Source organism: Erythrolamprus reginae, chromosome 3, assembly GCF_031021105.1.
Source record: "Erythrolamprus reginae isolate rEryReg1 chromosome 3, rEryReg1.hap1, whole genome shotgun sequence".
In the NCBI taxonomy this organism is placed as follows: Eukaryota; Metazoa; Chordata; class Lepidosauria; order Squamata; family Dipsadidae; genus Erythrolamprus; species Erythrolamprus reginae.
The window spans coordinates 145,954,134-145,976,273 of record NC_091952.1 but is presented as its reverse complement, the minus strand read 5'-3'; the positions used below and the strand labels follow the sequence as shown (position 1 = coordinate 145,976,273).

The following is a 22,140-nucleotide window of genomic DNA, read 5'->3' as shown; positions in this document are numbered from 1 at the left end:
GAAATAATACCTTAAAAAAGGATACTAATATTAGGAAATAGAAACACTCAGAATTTCATCAAATTGGAGCAAAGGTAAAAGCAAAATTCTGAATTTTATAATTGATAATCATTTTCCTAACTTTTGTTTCCCGAATTAGATCAGCTTTTCATTGCTAAATTATATATTGAAATTATATTAGATACAGCCTAAGAGACTGTATACTTAACCCGTATTACATGTTTTAGAAGACAATAACTTGAGTTACTAACATACAGTAGCACTATTTATTATTTTAAGCACTTTTATTGGCATTAGCATCCAGGACCACTGTTGAAGACACTGGAATATATGCCACATTTTATTAGGATTCTCTTATCCCATTAAAAAAGTTGCTTTAATTCAAAGAATACCTGTCATCAATTCCTATAAGGAACAGTTAAGTGCTGTATTTTTATAATGATTTTTTTAAAAAAAATAATACATCTATTTTCAGTTACATATACATATTAGCAATATTAGTGCTTTTCTTGCACATCTCTCCTGTTAGTCTAAAAATGACTGTATGTATATTTCCACTGCTACATTGAAATGTAGGCCATTCTTTTTTTAAAAAATTGATTGTTTTATCATAGAGAATAAAATACAGAACAGTAAAACAAACAAATAAAATGAAACAAAGCCAAAACATACAATCAACCCTAACAATAACAGCAAAAAAGAAAAAAATAGCATACAAAAAAGAAGGGAAAAGTGGTCAATTGGATTTAACATTTATAATGTAAAACTTGGCTGAAAAAAAGGTTAAACATTACACTAATCTTCAAATCTCTCTATTAACCATCTGTTTTTATATTTAACATGTAGAAACTCCACAAATGATTTCCAGTTTCTCATATATGTCTAGTGACTCTAGTCCATTATCTCTAATCAAATCAGTTAATTTCACTACTAATTCAGTCAATTTCAAAATCCATTCAACACCATTTCTTTTTCTTTCTAGTGTTTGGCAAGTACATCCTTGAAGCCGTCACTATGTGAAGGAATAGCATCCCAAATTGTTTTTCAATTGGTTTGTCCATCATACCTAAAAGGAAAGCTTTAGGTTTCATTAATTAATTTATTAATTTATTAATTAATTTATTTATTGGATTTGTATGCCATCCCTTTCCATAGATTCAGGGTGGCTAACAACAATGATAAAAACAGCATGTAACAATCCAATCCAATACTAAAATAACTTAAAAAAAACCTTATTATAAAACCAAACATACATCCAAACATATCATGCGTAAATTGTAAAGGCCTAGGGGGAAATAATATTTCAGTTCCCCCATGCCTGATGGCAGAGATGGGTTTTAAGAAGCTTACGAAAGGTGAGGAGGATGGGGGCAATTCTAATCTCTGGGGAGAGTTGGTTCCAACGGGCCGGGGCCACCACAGAGAAGGCTCTTCCCCTGGGTCCCGCCAAATGACATTGTTTAGTTGACAGGACCCGGAGAAGGCCCACTCTGTGGGACCTAACTGGTCGCTGGGATTTGTGCAGCAAAAGGCGGTCCCTGAGATAATCTGGTCCGGTGCCATGAAGGGCTTTATAGGTCATAACCAACACTTTGAATTGTGACCGGAAACTGATCGGCAACCAATGCAGACTGTGGAGTGTTGGTGTAACATGGGCATATTTGGGGAAGCCCATGACTGCTCTCACACAATCTGAAGTTTCCGAACACTTTTCAAAGGTAGCCCCATGTAGAGAGCATTACAGTAGTCGAGCCTCGAGGTGATGAGGGCATGAGTGACTGTGAGCAGTGACTCCCGGTCCAAATAGGGCCGCAACTGGTGCACCAGGCGAACCTGGGCAAACGCCCCCCTCGCCACAGCTGAAAGATGTTTCTCTAATGTGAACTGTGGATCAAGGAGGACGCCCAAGTTGCGGACCCTCTCTGAGGGGGTCATTAACCCCCCCCCCAGGGTGATGGAAGGACAGATAGAATTGTCCTTGGGAGGCAAAACCCACAGCCACTCCGTCTTATCAGGGTTGAGTTTGAGTCTGTTGACACCCATCAAGACCCCAACAGCCTCCAGGCACCGGCACATCACTTCCACTGCTTTGCTGACTGGACAAGGGGTGGAGATGTAGAGCTGGGTATCATCTGCATACCGATGATACCTCACCCCATGCCCTTGGATGATCTCACTCAGCGGTTTCATGTAAATATTAAATAGCAGGGGGGAGAGGGCCGACCCCTGAGGTACCCCACACGGGAGCAACCTAGAGGTCAACCTCTGACCCCCCCCCCCACTAACACCGACTGCGACCAACCGGAGAGGTAGAACCACTGAAGAACAGTGCCTCCCACTCCCAACCCCTCTAGCCGGCGCAGAAGGATACCATGGTCGATGGTATCAAAAGCCGCTGAGAGGTCAAGAAGCACCAGGACAGAGGATAAACCCCTGTCCCGGGCCCGCCAGAGATCATCCATCAGCACGACCAAAGCAGTTTCCGTGCTGTAGTCCTGCCTGAATCCTGCCTGTTCAGGGGCGAGATAATCGGCTTCTTCCAAGGACCGCTGGAGCTGGAGCGCCACCACCTTCTCAACAACCTTCCCCATAAAGGGAAGGTTGGAGACTGGGCGATAGTTGTTGAGAATGGCTGGGTCCAGGGAAGGCTTCTTGAGGAGGAGGCGCACAAGTGCCTCCTTGTAGGGATCCGGAAAGGACCCCCTCCCCAAAGAAGCGTTGACAATCTCCTGGACCCAGCTCCGTGTCACCTCCCTGCCGGCCGAAACCAGCCAGGAGGGACACGGATCCAGCAAACAGGTGGCGGAACTCACAGATCCAATGGTCTTGTCCACTTCATCAGGTGTCACCAGATCAAACTCTTCCCAGACAGGTGGACAAGTACGGGCCCCAGTCACCTCAACTGACTCGTCAGTCGACTCTGTTTTCCAATTGGAGTCGAGGTCCACCCGGATCCGAGCGATTTTATCAGCGAAAAACATGTTAAAATCCTCGGCACTACTCTGTAAGGGTTCCCCAACTCCCCCTAAACAGAGCGGCCGGGCGGGATTCCACTGATGCAATCAAGGCGGCATGATACGCGCATCTTGCCGCCTTGAGCGCCACTTTGTAAGTCTTAATAAAAGCTCTTACAAGTGTTCAGTTGGATTCAGACTTACTCTTCCTCCAGTGCTTCTCTAGATGTCTCTTCTGGCGTTTCAACTCCCGGACCTCCTCATTGAACCATGGAGCTCTACGGGGTCTAGTGCCATGGAGAGGTTGCAACGGCGAAATCTGGTCAAGAGCCCCCGCTGCAGCCTTGTTCCAGGCCTCAGCAAGGAACTCCACTGAACTGTGGATGAGTGTATCTGGAATAACCCCAAGCGCCTTCTGAAAGCCCTCTGGGTCCATCAGGCATCTGGGGCAGAACAACTTAATTGGTTTCGCCTCCCTGTGGGGAAGGATTGGAGTCAGGAAGTCAAGCCATAGTAGAAAATGGTCTGACCATGACAAAGGCAACGCTTCTAAGCCCCTTAGTCTCAGACCATTACTCAATTGCTCAGAGAGGAATACCATGTTGGGTGCATGCCCCCCCTCGTGAGTCAGATCCTGTATTACTTGAGTCAGGTCCATGGCTGTCATGGTGGCCATGAACTCCTGTGCCAGTCCAGAGGTTTTGCCGAGAGACGGCAGGTTAAAGTACCCCAAGACAATAAGTCTGGGGAACTCCACTGCCAATCCGGCTACCTCCTCAAGTAGCACAGGCAGGGCTTTTGACACGTAGCTGGGAGGCAGGTACGTGAGAAATAAGCCCACCTGAACCCCTAAGTCTAACTTCATCAAGAGGGACTCGCAACCCGCAATCTCTGGAGCAACGAGTCTACGTAGGCAAAGGTTCTCCCTGGCTATAATAGCCACTCCTTCCCCCCTTCCCTGGGGTCGAGCTTGATGCCATATCTGAAACCTGGCTGGGCAAATTTCAGAGAGAGGAACTCCTCCCTCTGGGCCCAGCCAGGTTTCAGTTACACATGCCAGGTCGGCCTCCTCATCCAGGATCAAATCCCGGATGAGGAGAGCTTTATTTACCCCCAACCTGGCATTGAGTAGCAGCAATCTGAGCCCAGGGCCAGAATTATACTCATCACCAGTGCCCAGGGTTGAGCTCATGGAGCCAGAACAAGGGATCGTTATTAAGCAGCAATCCCTCGTTCCCCTGATATCTGCCTCTCCCCAGCAACACCTGGATATTCCGACCCTCTGCCACCCCAGAGATCAGTGCCACCCCCTCCTGCCTCTCCAGCATCAGGTTGGCCAAATATATCATTCATACTATTTCCATTTATCTCACTCACACCGTAGTCCCACCCTCCAATCCATCCCACCCACCCCCATTCATCCTATAATCATCCACCCAATGCATATAGCCCCATTCAATCCAATAATCATACGCATCCATCAATTAAAAAGACCCCCCAATAAATTAGCTAAAAATAGTTAAAAACTATTAAAAAACAAAAACAACAACAATAAGAAATAAGAAATAAGAAATAACAATAGTAATAGGAAACATAGGAAAAAGTAATCAATCAGCAGTTCTTAATAGCAGCAGGCAGATGGCGCTAGGCTCTGAATCAATTAAGTTCCAGAAAAGTCTAGTATGAGACCCTAAATGAGAAACCCAGGTTCCCAAATGTCCAGGTTTCTGGGTAAAAATGACCACTGCAATGCTGGCTGCTGCCACCAACCAGCATCCCCAGTTCATGTCCATGTGGTTGGCTATTGTTTCCTGGGACTTCTCTGTCTTTGTATCTCTCCTGACTCCTATCAATCCCTTTGATCACTCTCCAATGTCCGCTGTTCCTCTCAGGAGGCATCTCCAATTTTCCACACAATCCTCCCCGTTCCATGTGTTTGTAGTCTCGTAAGTGCCTGCTCCAGATTCGGTCTTGAACGTCCACCCGTTCCAATGGTCCCTTCGATGTTGGGCGTCCCCACCATCTGGTGCAACGGCGACCCAGGACCATCTGATTCTATGGGGAGAATCTGGCTATTTCCCACAGTTTTTCCAGTATTATATCTACTCCGTGGTGGCAGATGCCAGGCAGATGACACAGAAAAGCAAATAATAAGCAGTAGCCATAGACAAGAAACAAATGAGCACACAGGTAAGCGACAGGCGGCTCAGTGTTACTTAGTAGCCACCATTTCCGAGCCCCAGCTGATTACTCAGCAATGTCTCTATGGCGAAAATAGTTTAAAACGCCGCGGAGCAGGGGCATTGGGATCTTCTTAGTCTTCTTAATCTGGATGCAAGGGTTACTTTCTTCTGGGGTTCCAAACCCCCTTTCTATCCTCCCGATTTGCTGATATACAAGAGGAGGCAACAGGCAGCATGCCACAATGCCACGGATGACGGGTGGCTCGATTTTACCTCGCAGTCGCCATTTCCGAAGCCCAGATGACTAAACTGCTGACTCTGGGGCAAAACAGGGGCAAAAGCAGCACGAAAGAGCAGGGAGGAAGGGTCTTCTTGGGCGGCGAATGCTCACCTCTCCAAAGCTGTAAGTCCAATGTCAAATTAATCCACAAATTCCTATATTTCTCGATGTTAACCGCCGTAGTCCAGTGGAGCAGCAATTCCACCTCCCTCCTTGCTCTTAATATTTGTGTCTTAAATATTTTTTGCATTGTCACTGTCATTGTTTATCCTGTATGTTTTCACATATTTGCAATGATAAAATGAACCTGGATTTTGACTACATTTCTAACACTTATTAGAAATCTCTTAAACCTCTGGCTAGTTTATCTAGGGTCAGGTACCAATGGTACATTGTTTTATAAAAGTTTTCTTTCATTCCCTTCATCTGTACATTCTTCCATTAATCTAGTGTTATACCCATGTTTTTGCACATTTTCCCATATACTCTTTAACACTAGGTCAGTGATGGTGAACCTATGGCACGGGTGCCACAGGTGGCATGCGGAGCCATATCTGCTGGCACTCAAGCCATTATCCTAGCTGAGCTCCAACATCCATGTGTGTGTCAGCCATCTGATTTTTGATTTGCACGGAGGCTCTGGGAGGGAGTTTTTGGCTTCCAGGGAGCCTCCAGGGGGATGGGGGAGGGCGTTTTTACCCTAACCCGGCTCCTGGGAAGGGCAAAACACTACGGAGGGGGGTGGGAGAAGCTGTTTTTGCCTTCCCCAGGCACTGAATTATAGGTGTGGGCACTCACATATGCACGATAGCACGCCCACATGCTCTTTCAGCACCTGAGGAAAAAAAGGTTCGCCATCACTGTTCTAGGTTCATCCTAATCAGCATTTTATATACTTTAGAAATCTCTACAACATAAATTAACATCCAATTCAGATTTAGTTCCTGTGAAAACAATTTTATTATCAAGTTTAAATCTTCCAAAAATCCTATAATAATTAAACCAATCACAAGCAAATCCTCCATTTACTAGTTGCTCTCTTGTTTTTATCTTAAATCACTCTCTTTCAAATATCAGTGTCTCAATATGTCATTCATTTACATTCTGAAATAATCTCTGTTCTATATAGCCCTTCATGAGATGATAGCAAAAGTAACACTTTATCAGCTAATTTTCTTTTATACTTCTACCATACATGTGCAATCAATTGCTTAAGAAAATGAATTGTAAAGCCAGGGTTAACCTTTATTTTGTCTTATCACAGATAGACATGCCACCCAAATGTCAAATCAAAACCTTTGAGATCTAACAGCCTTGATTTTTTAGAAATTATCCAATCTTTTAACCATAGCAGACAACAAGTATAATATAATCTGGCAAACCGAGACCACCTCTGTTAGAATCTTGTAGCAAGTTATATTTCATTCTTCAAAAATGTAGATTTTTCCAAATCTGTTTGAAAATGGAATCTGTAATCAATATCAGTATAATATGAAATAGAAATAACAGTAGTATATTCATTTTAATTATTTAGATTCTTTTCATTAATGACAAATCTAATTTTTGTCACCTATTTAAATACAAGTATATCTCCTTCCATATTTTACCATAATTATTTGTGTAAATCTTAGAATTTTCCTCAGTAAGAGTATATACCTTTTTCACAAATTTAAAACAAGATTTAAATTCCAATCTCTTCTGATCTTTATGTTCTTAGTATTATCATTTTTTATTGATCCTTAAAAACCATCCCTGGACCCTGACCCAAGGCAAAGAGAAGAGCAGGCAAGGTACCAAGTGGAGGCGGTTGGCTGGGCCACATGGCAAAGGCAACCTATATAGCAGTGTTTCCCAACCTTGGCAACTTGAAGATATTTGGACTTCAACTCCCAGAATTCCCCAGCCAGCATTTAGGAAACACTGCTATATAGGGTGACTGGGTGACTGGGTGGGGCGGCAAGCCAGCAGGCGGGGAGAGTAGCAAGTGAATGGGTGTGGTCAAGCAGCGATCGGGTGGGTGGGGGTGAGGCCAACAAGAGATGGTATTTGCCAGTCCGGCAAACCAGTCCAAATTTCCACCTTCGATTCAGGTCTGAACCACCTGAATACCACCTTTGCCCTATACTCTAAACCCTCTGTTTAAATATTGTAGTTTATAGATCATTTTAAAATGTCTTAAATCCAAAAGTAGCTTATTCCATATTGCCAGAACAGCTGAGAAACAATATGCTCCCTGACTTTCATGCCCTTTATTGCATTTGCATAAGGCAATTGTATTGCAATAGAGGTCAACCTCTATTGCGGCCCTTCAAGGTCCCTTCCAACGTTGTTGTTCTGTTAATATATGAAACTTGTTTTCACATACAGCATTGTATAAACTTAGTACAATAGCTTTGACTTAAATTGAGGCTAGTTGAAGAAATTAATAATTTACAGCACTATAAAAATGATTCTACTTAATTCATATTTAGTAAGAGTGTCTGATAATAAATTGTAATCACTTTTCAAGAGTAAGTGTAGGCTTTATTTTAGAAACTAAGTACATAGTTTAAAAGTATAATGAATTATTTTCAGATAATAATTACACAGACATACACATACGTGTGTGTGTGTGTGTGTATACTTTATGTATTTATGTATGTATGTGTGTTTGTTTGTTTGTTTCCCCTGTCGAATCACACTGGTATATGAGAGGGAGCACACAGCTTCCTTTTTGCCCATCGGCTCCTCCGGGGGCCATATACAAGGTAGATAATTTTCTTTTTTATAGATGAAAAACCATATATGTGTAACATATTTTTGCTGATAATGAAAAGTAAGGGAGACTAGCATAGATATATTTTGAGCTCCTTCGCTCTCTTCAGCTAGCCATACACTTACTGTACTGGGATTTGAACCTGTGCGGTCTGCCTTGCAAGGCAGCAGTTTTAACTTCTAGAACCTCAGAGCTGCTGCCTTGCAAGGCAGACCCCACAGATTCAAATCCTGTAACGGTATGGCTAGCTGAAGAGAGCAAAAGAGCTTGAAATAGCTATACAGTGATCCCTCGATTTTTGCGATCTCGATCTTCGCGAAACGCTATATCGCGATTTTTCAGAAAATATTAATTAAAAAATACTCCACTCTTCTCTCTCTCTCTTTCTTCCTCTCTCTCACTCTCTTCCTTCCTTTCTCATCTCTTTCTTTCTTTCCTTCTCTCTCTTTCTCTATCTCTCCCCCTCTTGCTCTCTCTCTTTTTCTCACTTTCCCTCTCTCGTGCACCGAGCGGCGGGCAGGCGAGTGGCGGGCGGACAAGCGGCGGGCGGGCGGGCAGGCGGCGGACAAGCGGCGGGCGGACAAGCGGCGGGCGGGCGGCAGACAAGCGGCGGGCGGGCGGCGGACAAGCGGCGGGCGGCGGACAAGCGGCGGGAAGACAAGCAGCGGGCGGGCAGGCGGCGGACAAGCGGCAGGCGGGCAGGCGGCGGACAAGCGGCAGGTGCGGCAGCAGCGAGGAGCCGAAGATCGGGGTTTCCCCTTTGCGTGGGCGGCGGGGAAACCCTGATCTTCGGCTCCTCGCTGCTGCCGTGCTGCCGAGCAAATCAGCTGCTGGGCGGCCGAAGAAACCTTCCCTGGGTCTTCCCCGCCGCCCACGCAAACTCCACCATCTGCGCATGCGCGGCCATGGAAAAAGGGCGCGCATGCGCAGATGGTGTTTTTACTTCCGCACCACTATATCGCGAAAAATCGAGTATCGCGAGGGGTCTTGGAACGTAACCCTCGCGATGCTCGAGGGATCACTGTTTCCCATCCTTTTCAGCAAAAATACTGTATATTTGTAGATTTTTCACGGGTATAGGTATGTAGCTCTTGGCATATTTGGGTCTTTTCCTGTGTATGACTGATAGAATCTTGGCAATGTTTTGACCCTGGATGTTACACCACAGACATACATTACAAAACGGCTGACTAGTCTGCAGGCATCAACTGCAAAAACTACTCAGGATGTCACCCCTAATCTGCAAACATAAACTTCATCAACTACTTAAGGTGTTACCCCAACAATTAATCAAGATGTTACAACACAGCCAACCAACCCGCTTGCAGCAGTTGAACCAGCACTCCACACCCACCCACCAGTTTTTATAGAGGGACAGCAGCTCAGACCATGCTTTGTTCATCCTAGCATGAAGCCAAATGCACCAGCCTGAAGGTGATGAGTGGGACCTCATCGAAACTTTCCCAAGACTCTATCAATCTTACACAGGAAAAGACTCGAATACTGTATGCTTAGACCTATATGTATATATGTGTATGCAGTAATGGGCAGCCAAAGATTTTACTGCCACACTGTGGATGTGGCTTATTTGTGAGTGTGGCTTAATGGTCATGTGACTGGGTAGGAGTTACTTGCCGGCCATGTGACCAGGTGGGAGTGGCTTGAACAATCATCATAGTTCAAGTGAACTGTTAAGTCCTCGACTTACAATCTTACCAGTGTCACTCGCTGGGGTGACAATTTGCTTCATGTTTCCCGCGCTCTCCTTCCTGCCCCCCCCCGTCACAGGCTGGATAGCTAGGCAAACGGGTGCTGCCACTTCCACCCACACCTGCTTGCACCTCAGGTGGGAGGTGGCCATGGGAGGCTGGAGGGGAGCTGGGCAGGAGAGAGGGAAGCTCATCCGAGGCCAGGAAGGAGGAAAGAGGAAAAAAGCAAAGAGTGTAGACACAGCAGCAGCAGCAGCAGCAGGGAAAAAAGGAGAGCCGAGCCGAGACCAGCAATCCAGGAAGTGACAGCCACCAATCAGCTGGAGCTGCGCACACATCTTCATTTCTGCCGGTGGAACTGTGTTCCACCACGTCCTGCCTGCTGCCCACCCCTGTGTGCATGTATGTATGTATGTATGTATGTATGTATGTATGTATGTATGTACACTACTCGAAATAAAGGAAACAACACAATATAACTCCAACTAAATCATTTTTTTGTGAAATCAAACTGTCCACTTAGGAAGCAACACTGATTGACAATCAATTTCACCTGCTGATGTGCACATTCAACTTTGTACAGAATAAAGTATTCAATGAGAATATTTCATTCATTCAGATCTAGGATGTGTTATTTGAGTGTTTCCTTTATTTTTTTGAGCTGTGTGTGTGTGTGTGTATTATAATTTTTATTTTTATTTTTATTATTATTATTATTATTATTATTATTATTATTATTATTATTTATTAGATTTGTATGCCGCCCCTTTCCGTAGACTCGGGGCGGCTCACAACACAATAAAAACAGTTTATAACAAATCTAATAATTTACAATTTAAAATATTAAAAAAAACCATTATTAAACAGACATACACACAAGCATACCATACATAAATTGTATACGCCCGGGGGAGATATCTCAGTTCCCCCCATGCCTGACGACAAAGGTGGGTTTTAAGGAGTTTGTGAAAGGCGAGGAGGGTAGGGGCAGTTCTAATCTCTGGGGGAGCTGTTTCCAGAGAGTCGGGGCCGCCACAGAGAAGGCTCTTCCCCTGGGGCCCGCCAACCGACATTGTTTAGTTGACGGGACCCGGAGAAGGCCCACTCTGTGGGACCTAATCGGTCGCTGGGATTCGTGCGGCAGAAGGCAGTCTCAGAGATATTCTGGTCCGATGCCATGAAGGGCTTTAAAGGTCATAACCAACACTTAATAATAATAATATAAAATACATGAGACATTCCAGACATTGCTGAAACAATATTACGCTATTGTTTCTAGCTTGTTTAACTTTGGCTATACAATAGTTTATCAACATCAAAATGCTGTAGGTCTGTGATGGCAAACCTATGGTATGTGTGCCAGAGGTGACATGCTGAGCAGCGGCGGGTTGCACTTACCTGCAATCCAGTGTACTGCGCGTGCATCCTCTTCATTTGGGTGCGTCTCTGTCCTTATCACTTTCTTTTTTAAAAATTATTTTTTTAATTTTTATACATAAATGGTAAAATGAACCAGCAAATAAACAGATAAACAAAACAGTAAATAAAACAAGACAGTAAATAAAACAAAACATATAAATACAAACATTTGGGAAATAAAAATTTCCCCACTCTTTTTGAATACTGTATTCCATCGGAGAGTTTTTCCTCGTAACTTAGTGTTCTTTTATTAACGTATTGCTTTGCTTTGCTTATACTTTAATCTGTTTTATGGAAGTTTGTAATTTGTTTATTTTATCATGGTTCTTTTCTCTAGCCAGTCATAAAGGTTTCCCCATATCTTATAATACTCTGAGTCTTCTGTACCTTGTAATTTTTTGGACATCCTGTCCATCTCTGCACATCCAGCACCTTTTTGATTATCATGCCTTCTTCCAGTGTCCTATCGGATTTCCACTGTTGCGCTATCACTATTTCTAACAGGTAATTTGCTTTAGTAAAACTATTCATGTTTATTAGCTTGTCTTCAACAAACAGGACACTATTTCAATAACTGGCCCATGTATTTCTGACCTGATGATTGGAAATAGAAAAGTTTTTAAATTAAATAAGCAAATTTCAGTCAAGGCACCATACAAAATTTAAAACATAGGAGGTGATAATGCTAAAATATTCTTCCTCACCTTTTTTTTGCTATCCATAATCTCAGAACAAATGAAAGCTTTCCAGCTATTTCAGGGAATAGCTATTTCTGAATGATGACTGTAGCCTGCTGTCATGTTACGGTTTTTCCCCTACAGTTACTCCAAATAATTTCATTTTTTTACTATTCTTCCTCTCTATGTAAAGCAACTGGGTGATCTTGGCTAGTCATTCTCTCTCAGCCCAAGTCTTCTCACAGGGTTATTGTGAAGAAAATAGGAGTAGGACGGTGTATTGGATAACTAACTAGTTTAATTAATTAATTAATTAATCAATCAATTAATTAATTAATTAACACAGGCTTCTTCTCCACCTTGCTTTGAGCTACATGTCCCTTCTTTTATACTCATTGTTGTCTTTGTCCTTGCAATTCTTCCCCCTCCCTCCTTCCTTCTCTCCCTCCCTCTCCCCCTCCTCCCACCAGTCCTTGACAAAATAGAATTAATGAGGCCTTTTAATTGTGCAATCTCCAGAAAACGTGAACTGGCATACTCTATTAAATATGAAAAAGTGACTGCAAAAATGAATGAAGGGTGTCACTTTCTTAAGAAAAGTCATAGGTTACTTATTTACGAATTGCATTTAGCAAAGCTATTATGTTGGGAAATGAAAACTGAATCAACTTCATTGGAAAAAATTACATACAGTATTTAAATTACATACAGTACAGTATTTTGAAAATCTTACCATATGGTTCCTTTTGTGATCCCTTTCCCCTAAATAACTGTATACATTGTTTAAACTTTTAAAATGTTTCTGTTCTGATCTAGTTTCTCATTTTCACATTTCATTTTGTGTTTCATGATCTTCAAGAAATGGAAGGTTATATGAAGAAATCACACATTTAATATATTTATTTCTTGGTTGGGTGGGTATATTCCAAACCTCCTTTTTCAGTTTATGCAGAACATAGAAGAACCCAAGACAAATGAAAAGCAAAGAGAATTTGCATATGTGCTATGCAGGAGCATAGTGCAAGTTCTCATGGTACAACTTGCAGATTGTACTCCTGTGACATTCATGGATATAGTCTATATTTTGCAATATTTCAAAGTGCTTTGCAGAAATTGTATGCTATGTATTGATTGCGTACCCATGCACAATTGAAATGCTAACAGGAGCAACACATCTTAAATTCAGTATTTAAAATATGTGCTGCAGTATGATTTGGGTACAATAATATTGTCTAATTTTCTTTTCTGAATGAATATCTGCTTTACAAATGTTTTCAATGTTTTTATTTTACCTGTGGCGATGCAAAAATACTTTTAAGGCAAAACTCACTCTTTACTTTAATTTTTCACTTTTACTTTTCCCATTAAGGCAGAACTCAACTCACTTGTTGACCTCATCCGATTTCTAAGAGGTCGGTAAGAGGCTTGCATAAGTGCATCAGCGTGCCTACCATTCCTGTCCTAATGTTTCCCTCTTATTAATACTCATATCATGTATAAAACAGTGTTATATCCACATATTATTATTATTATTATTATTATTATTATTATTATTTATTAGATTTGTATGCCGCCCTTCTCCGAAGACTCGGGGCGGCTCACAGGGTACAATATAAAACAATGTGTATAAAAAATCTAATTAATTAAAACTATAAGCTAAGATCCCACTATATTAAAAACAGTCAACCAACTCAGTCACAACCACATATCCCATTTGTATAGTATGTATACTACCAATACATACTTAATAAACAAACAAACTCCCAAACTTTACATTTGTAAGATTAATACATTAGAAAGTCAGATCTGCTCTGTATTTTAGAAACATAGAAACATAGAAGTCTGACAGCAGAAAAAGACCTCCTGGTCCATCTAGTCTGCCCTTATACTATTTTCTGTATTTTATCTTAGGATGGATATGTGTTTATCCCAGGCATGTTTAAATTCAGTTACTGTGGATTTATCTACCACGTCTGCTGGAAGTTTGTTCCAAGGATCTACTACTCTTTCAGTAAAATAATATTTTCTCATGTTGCTTTTGATCTTTCCCCCAACTAACTTCAGATTGTGTCCCCTTGTTCTTGTGTTCACTTTCCTATTAAAAACACTTCCCTCCTGGACCTTATTTAACCCTTTAATATATTTAAATGTTTCGATCATGTCCCCCCTTTTCCTTCTGTCCTCCAGACTATACAGATTGAGTTCATTAAGTCTTTCCTGATACGTTTTATGCTTAAGACCTTCCACCATTCTTGTAGCCCGTCTTTGGACCCGTTCAATTTTGTCAATATCTTTTTGTAGGTGAGGTCTCCAGAACTGAACACAGTATTCCAAATGTGGTCTCACCAGCATTCTATATAGCGGGATCATAATCTCCCTCTTCCTGCTTGTTATACCTCTAGCTATGCAGCCAAGCATCCTACTTGCTTTCCCTACCACCTGACTGCACTGTTCACCCATTTTGAGACTGTCAGAAATCACTACCCCTAAATCCTTTTCTTCTGAAGTATTTGCTAACAGAGAACTGCCAATACAATACTCAGATTGAGGATTCCTTTTCCCCAAGTGCATTATTTTACATTTGGAAACATTAAACTGCAGTTTCCATTGCTTTGACCATTTATCTAGTAAAGCTAAATCATTTACCATATTACAGACGCCTCCAGGAATATCAACCCTATTGCACACTTTTGAGTCATCGGCAAATAGGCAAACCTTCCCTACCAAACCTTCCCCTATGTCACTCACAAACATATTAAAAAGAATAGGACCCAGAACAGACCCTTGTGGCACACCACTTGTAACCTGACTCTGCTCAGAATACTCGCCGTTAACAATAACTCTCTGATGTCTATGCTTCAGCCAGCTGCAAATCCATTGAACTATCCAGGGATTAATCCAATCTTCACTAATTTATCTATCAGCTCTTTATGTGGAACCGTATCAAAGGCTTTGCTGAAGTCCAGGTAGGCAATATCCACGGCACCACCTTCATCCAACACCTTTGTGACATAGTCAAAGAAATCAATGAGATTAGCCTGACATGATTTGCCTTCAGTAAAGCCATGCTGATTTGGGTCCAATAAGTTATTGTTTTTTAGGTGCTGATTTATCCTCTTTTTGAGTAGAGTCTCCATCATTTTAACTACCACTGATGTCAAGCTAACTGGCCTGTAGTTACCAGCTTCTTCTCTACTGCCCTTCTTGTGGATAGGCACAACACTGGCCATTCTCCAATCCTCAGGAACTTCTCCTGTTAACAAGGATTGGTTAAACAAATCAGTCAGGGGGGTAGCAATGATAGATCTGAGTTCTTTAAGAACTCTGGGGTGGATGCCATCTGGACCCATTGCCTTATTTATCTTTAATCGTTCAAGTTCTTCTAAGACATCGGCTTCTCAGATCACTGGAGCTGAATCCGTACAGCTGGAAGCAATGCTATATCCCTCTATAGTATTATTTTGAAAGGTGTCTTTTGAGAAAACTGAACAGAAGTAGCTATTGAAATGGTCAGCGATCTCCTTATTCCCATTAATGCATGTATTATTCCCGGTACTAAGCTTCCTGATGCCGCAGTTTTTCTTCTTCTTATCACTAATATATCTGAAGAAGGTTTTATCCCCCTTCTTTACAGATTTGGCAATTTCTTCCTCTTTTGAGGCTTTAGCAGCATATATTATCTGTTTTGCCTCCTTCTGTCTCATTTTATACACCTCCCTATCAGCTATACTTCCAGACTCTTTATACCTCCTATAGGCAGCCTTTTTTTCATTTGCATCTTTTCGCATGGATAGTTTTTTGAATTTGATACGTTGCTTTTCATTATTTTGATAAATATTGAATAGAAGATAAGTACCATATATATAATTATAATATTATTGAATTTGAAGATGGGCCTTAAAGAGGGATGAATAATTCCAATCTTGTCTCCTTCCTATTTTTACCAAAGCTGGATCCACCTCTGGCTTATTCCATGTCCTGAACAATTGTGGAAATGTGTCACCCCCTTTTTCTACCATAGCTGAATCCACAAGCAACAACTTCTCAATAGTTAATAAACTACACTGTTGTTGTCTCCCCTTCCTCACATCATTGCACAATAAGGGTAATTGGTCTCCTCATAGTATTATAGTATATTATAGTATACTATATATTATAGTATTATACATTGTATTGTACATTTTTTTCTTAAGAATAATTAAATGAATAAGTACCTGATGTCTCCAGATCTACCAGGAGTACAAATCCCTAGTGTGAAGAAGAAAATTAAAGATATGCTTAAAGTTAATCTGAGGAGTCCATTTTTTGAACAGATAAATATCTTTGCCCAGTCTCAATTAAATCTCTGAATTTATATTATTTTAAAGAAACCATTAAGAAGCAACTCAGCCTTGTGGTTTGTAGGTTTTGGTCATTCTTTAGACTTTTGCTACAAAGGAAAAATTAAAGGGGTATGTCATTGGAAATGGATTATCTACTGGCATCTACAAAAGCTGGCTATTAATAATAAACATTTCTCCCTATGGGCCATGTATCTTTATTGTATCCAGGTATGACAAGATATTAAGAAAAATGTTTTTTCTTATATTATGCCACTGGAGCATGATAGAGGATCTGACTAAGTTAATATCTGGGGCAATGAGCAAGTTTTGGTTCTTTACAACAAAGTTCCAAGTAGAACATTTTACTTTTTCTCAGTAGTTAGACAACTAATAATCTGTTCGAAAGTTAAATTTGCATTATCTACAAGTACCAGTACATACATTAATTCAGAATCAAGGTTCTCTTACCATCCCTATTCTTTATTGTGTTCCTAGACCATATCAACATGCAATCTTCTGAGTCAGACACATATTTTAGACAGTTATTTGTGTCTAAACACAGATTGTTGCATGCCTTCACAATGCTAAGAAAAGGCAGATAAAATAATATACAAAAAAGAAGAGTTTACTTTCAATTACCAGATATGTAGGATGTTTTTTTTAATGCAAATCTGCAATGTTTAATTAAAAGATAAATATAAATATGAAATACAATATTAAAATTGGATCCTTAGTTTTCTATTTTTAATAAAAGTGAAGGTGATGGCATAATTAAAATGTATATAATCATTGCTCTTTCATTATCTCAGTAGGTAATAAGAAGTCTGTGTAACAGTTAAGAATATTGATCTTACATTTTCAAAAACTAATCTATCTAGAAATCTCATTTGCTTATTTGTTTTTTGGAAATGTATTGTGACCTGTTAAGTATATTCAGTCTATTTAAAATATTTGAATATTAAGTACTTTTCTTAGGTATTAAAACCAGGTCCAATTTAGTAATGGGGGATTACCACAGTTGATTAGCTACCTAATCTGAAAATAAAGAACAGTATCAAAATAAATAAATAATAATATGTTTCTTTAAAAATTGTTCTTCATACGTTTCTGTAAAGCAATGCTCTTATTAAGATTATTCAAATATGAACAAAAAGATGTGTGATAGGAAATCTAAGGTGGCAAATAAAAGTTTTGGTCTGACTTGATTTGTTTTTTTAATGAACTAGCATGAGTTATTTTGTACATTAAGGAAAAATCACTCTTCATATAAGCTCTACTACATCGTCTGTTTTTTCCTTCACCTGAAATGTATTTTAATAATTCTGATATGATCTTTAAATTTTGCATAGAAAAAAAAAGCTTATTTTAAATATTGCTCAATATAAGCAGGCCTTGTGAAAGTATTTTGAAAAGGAAAGTGCTTATACTAGTGAATAAAATTTGTTCTCTTGCTTTTCAGTAGCACAAGGCTTCTGGTTTGGGACAGTAAAAGAGACCCAGGCACTATACTTTGTTGTGATTCCCCATACACCATATTCTGTGTGGCTCATATACACATTATCTCTGTGTTTTTAAAAAATGATACACGAAATAGTTTAAATGCAATAGTCTGTAGAAACTACTGGGGAATACACTGACAATTTTTCCATATAAACCAATATTTACCAGTAATCTTGTGTTTCTATTTTTGTTTTTTGGCAGACCTTTACCAGTAAATATCGGTTTATTCTCCTGAAACCAGAAGCCCTAAACATATCTTTGTTTATAAGGTCAGTCTTCATTTCCTGCTTCTGTCCTTCCCCAGTTATTTACAAACTCTTGTTTTTCAGGTTATGAAAAGTATGGAGTATTCTTTTTGTTTTCCTGCTTGCCACTTTTTTTTAAAAAAATGAACTTGGTTAGACGTACAGACTGGAGTTTGGGGCATTCTTTTCATCTTAGACAATTTTATATATAGCTAATTATTATACTTAAGCCCAGAAGAACATTCAACTTAAACCTTCCTTATTTTAATATATAAAATATATTAAGAGTGAATTAGTCACCCATTTAACAAGATTCTTAGATGGGCATTGACTACTTATATATTGAACATTTATCATTCCAAAAAGTGTTAACATGTAGTAATAAAGCTAATGAAGTTTAAAATAGTATTGTGCTTTAAGTGAACTTTGAAATAAATCACTACAGAATCACTTAAATAAAAGTGGGATTGGACTTCAATAAAATTGCTGCCAATTCTACAGTAAGAGTAGACAATACGGAATGATATTGAATTTATTGAATTCAATATATTGAATATACAATGTTCCCTCGATTTTCGCGGATTCAAACTTCGCAAAAAGTCTATACCACGATTTTTCAAAAATATTAATTAAAAAATACTTTGCGGGTTTTTTCCCCATACCACGGTTTTTCCCGCCCGATGAGGTCATATGTCATCGCCAAACTTTCGTCCGCCTTTAATAAATATTTTTTTAAATTAACTTTAATAAATAAACATGGTGAGTAATAATGTAAGTGGTTGCTAAGGGAATAGGAAATTGTAATTTAGGGGTTTAAAGTGTTAAGGGAAGGCTTGTGATACTGTTCATAGCCAAAAATAGTGTATTTATTTCCGCATCTCTACTTCGCGGAAATTCAACTTTCGCGTGTGGTCTCGGGGTGCATCCCCCGTGAAAATTGAGGGAACACTGTATTGCAATATTTTCTAAACATTTAAAATGTTGGTGATACATTATTATAGTATACTTAAGTGAAATTACCTGCCAGTACCCTTCTTTCCATTAACTCTTGCTTTTAAGGAACATGTATCAATATCAAGCCTTACTTTTTAATTTACAAATCAAGTAGTCTCTATCAATGGAGCACTGGTAACTTCAACAGTACCCTCATGTGCTTCTTGTTATCTGCTTTTGCTATCTGAATGTCTGGAATCCCATGGATGTATTGGGAATCTCACATATTGGTGATTGAGTTTAGGATTCCGTGTTCCTCTGCATAATGCTTCTTATGATTTCAAGCATTACACTAAATGGGTGGAATTATGTAGGCTGTCATGCTGTGTGAATGTTGGGATGGCCTGTAGAATTGTGTAGCATTTATCATATTTATTTATATCACAATTTTTACTTCTAAACAAAATCCCTTTCATTCTTGAATTTTCACAATTTCTTGTCCCAGCTGAAAACTAATTTTCCTCCCCTTTTACAGCTTTCTTTTTGTGATTATGATTGTGCAATATTATTGGCCACAACTTTAATCTGAGCAATTGACACTGGTCCATCTTCAAATCATTCAGAAGACTTGAAGAGAACTCCTCTTTCTTCTCTGGAATTCAAATGTATATGTTTCATCTGAAATAAGTTATTTAAAAGTCAAACATCTTCAGTATCTATAAATTACAGTGCAATTCAAAAAGTTACCAAAATTATTAGCCTTACCTATATAGATAATTCATTTCAAGATATCCAATGGAAAGAAGACCTCATTAATTAGGCATATCAGCCGTGGGGGTTTTTTAGTGTCAATATTGTAATTTTGTAATATTATCAATATTTAATCAAATTGTTGCACATGCCAATTAAATTATGTTCAAATGTGCTCATTTTTCCATACTATATTTCTATCAGTATTCAGGTTTCTAAATTAGATACAGATAATTCTGTATGCAAACTTTTCCAACAATACTAAATATCCCTATAGAGATACAGAGATATACATACAACTGGAATTCTAAGCTCAATATTGTTAAATCTTTGTGGATTTACTGAGTGCCTGTTAACAAGGTAATCTGACATTGTGAGCCTGAATTGTGTTATTCACAATGTCAGACTAAAGATTAAAATACTGATTTGATAGGCTATGTCTAGGACAATATATGGCAGCACCCAAACAAGGCCGTTTCTAGCTACCGTAATTTGCTCATTACTTTCGAGTGTTAAAACAAGCCAGGATTTACCAAGTGTACATTTTTTTCACTGCAGGCAAAGCAGAAACTAAACCTTCAAATAAATCAGTATCAATAAATTAATCTTAGTCTCTTAAAGATGGCATCTAATCCTTAGTTGTTAGAAATATTTAATCATAGTAATGAGAATCTATTAATAAATTTCTATTTTTTTTCCTCATTCTCCCAATCAGAAGGAGGAAGCAAAAGTGATTATACCACACGTATCTAAAAACTGCTAATAGTTACAGTAAATTAAATAGTGAATTAGTTTTAAAATTCTTTGGACCTGAGATCTTTCCAATTTTCTGCCCTTTTGAATTTTTAATTTAGAATGAATTTGGCTCAAATGTAGGATTTGTCCCAAGATTTAAGCACCTTGTGCACAGCTTAAACATTTCCAAACTGTTTTCTAGGTAAGAAGAATAATGGGAACTACTCTGGAAATCAGTGCTTGTTCTGAAAAGCTTTTCTTCTCAAGATGAGGTACCTGCACAAATAATCCAGGAAGCTCAGCATATTATTGTCTCTTGAGAAATAATGACTGCTGGATGACTTTTTGTTATCTGAACATAGGGCACTATTAAAATGTATAACCACTTTTAAAATAAAGGCATTTCCTTTTTCTCACAATGATGCACATCATTGTATTTGGATGAAAGATTTGACAGGGCAAAGTAATCCTAAATACCTTTCCTTTCTGGATATAGAATGTTTTGCACATGTCAATTTTCTGTAAAGATCAGAAACAATATTTCTCTTGTCTGCATATTTTTGCTAGTTAATATTTATTAGATGTGCCAAGCTCCATTGGATATATTTTTCTGTAACTTCTGAAATTATTAAATAACCATATACTGTATGAGTGCACATATTAGAACACTGGAAAGTTAAACTAAACATTTTTATGTAAATAATTACTATTCTTCAGTTGCAGAATAAAGCCTGGATATCATCTCATAACTGTTGTATTTTGTCCTAATGGGAAATGTTCAGACATTATGTGATGTATGTACTTGTGCCACTGTTTATGTGTAACTACTAATTATAGTGTAAACATGCTTGTTTCGTTGTTCAGAATAGTATTTCTCTTGTTGAAAATATTTTCAGTTAAACGTGAAAAGGAATTTATTTATTTTTTTAAGATTGTCTTGCAAGGTTTGTTTTCTCTACTTTCCTGAAAAATAGTAGGGTAAAGATTGGAATTTTGTCTAGTTTTTCACTTGATAGACCAAAGTTACTATTGACACTGTCTTGCAATGCTGATCAAATGTATATCTTTTTTGCACTTTAAATGAATAAGAATTGAGGAAAATCAAAGTGTCAATTGTACGTACATTCACTGTACAGTGAATGTATACCATTAGTTAATCTGTTTTGAAACAGAATATTTTCCTTTGTGGGAAGGGGAATACTCAAGCAATGTATTTGCTAGTCGATATAAAGTGTTTACATGTAATTACTTAATAAATTATTTGATTTAAGATGCATCGTTCTGGTGATTTTTAAATAATAATGTTAATATCTGGGTTTTGTCAGGGTATAAATATTTAAAAATTGTATGGAATAATCAGTTTCAATATACAGTGATCCCTCGATTTTCGCGATCTCGATCTTCGCGAAACGCTATATCGCGATTTTTCAAAAAATATTAATTAAAAATATTTTCCCACCCAATGACGTCACTCTCTTCCTTTCTCATCTTTCTTTCTCTCTCTCTTTCTCTATCTTGCTTCTTCCTCTCTCATACTCTCTTCCTCCATCTCTCATCTCTTTCTTTCCTTCTCTCTCTTTCTCTATCTCTCCCCCTCTTGCTCTCGAGCTGCGCGTGGGCGGCGGGGAAGACCCAGGGAAGGTTCCTTCGGCCGCCCAGCAGCTGATCTGCTCGGCAG

At 39.2% G+C, this 22,140-nt stretch overlaps 1 protein-coding gene across 2 annotated transcripts in view; it reads left to right on the top strand.

Annotated features, from left to right (window-relative positions):
* The window catches only part of PURA (purine rich element binding protein A), a 34,154-nt gene extending 12,457 nt beyond the window's left edge, over positions 1-21,697 (top strand). The window contains exons 2-3 of one of the 2 annotated variants that reach the window (XR_011558644.1): positions 18,001-18,068; positions 20,665-21,697. The gene's annotated coding sequence lies outside the window, so the exon portion shown is untranslated. Of the gene's footprint in view, positions 1-18,000; positions 18,069-19,512; positions 19,631-20,664 lie in introns of those variants that run through there. The other variant, XR_011558645.1, reaches the window with a different exon arrangement.
* Positions 21,698-22,140: the final 443 nt, after the last annotated feature.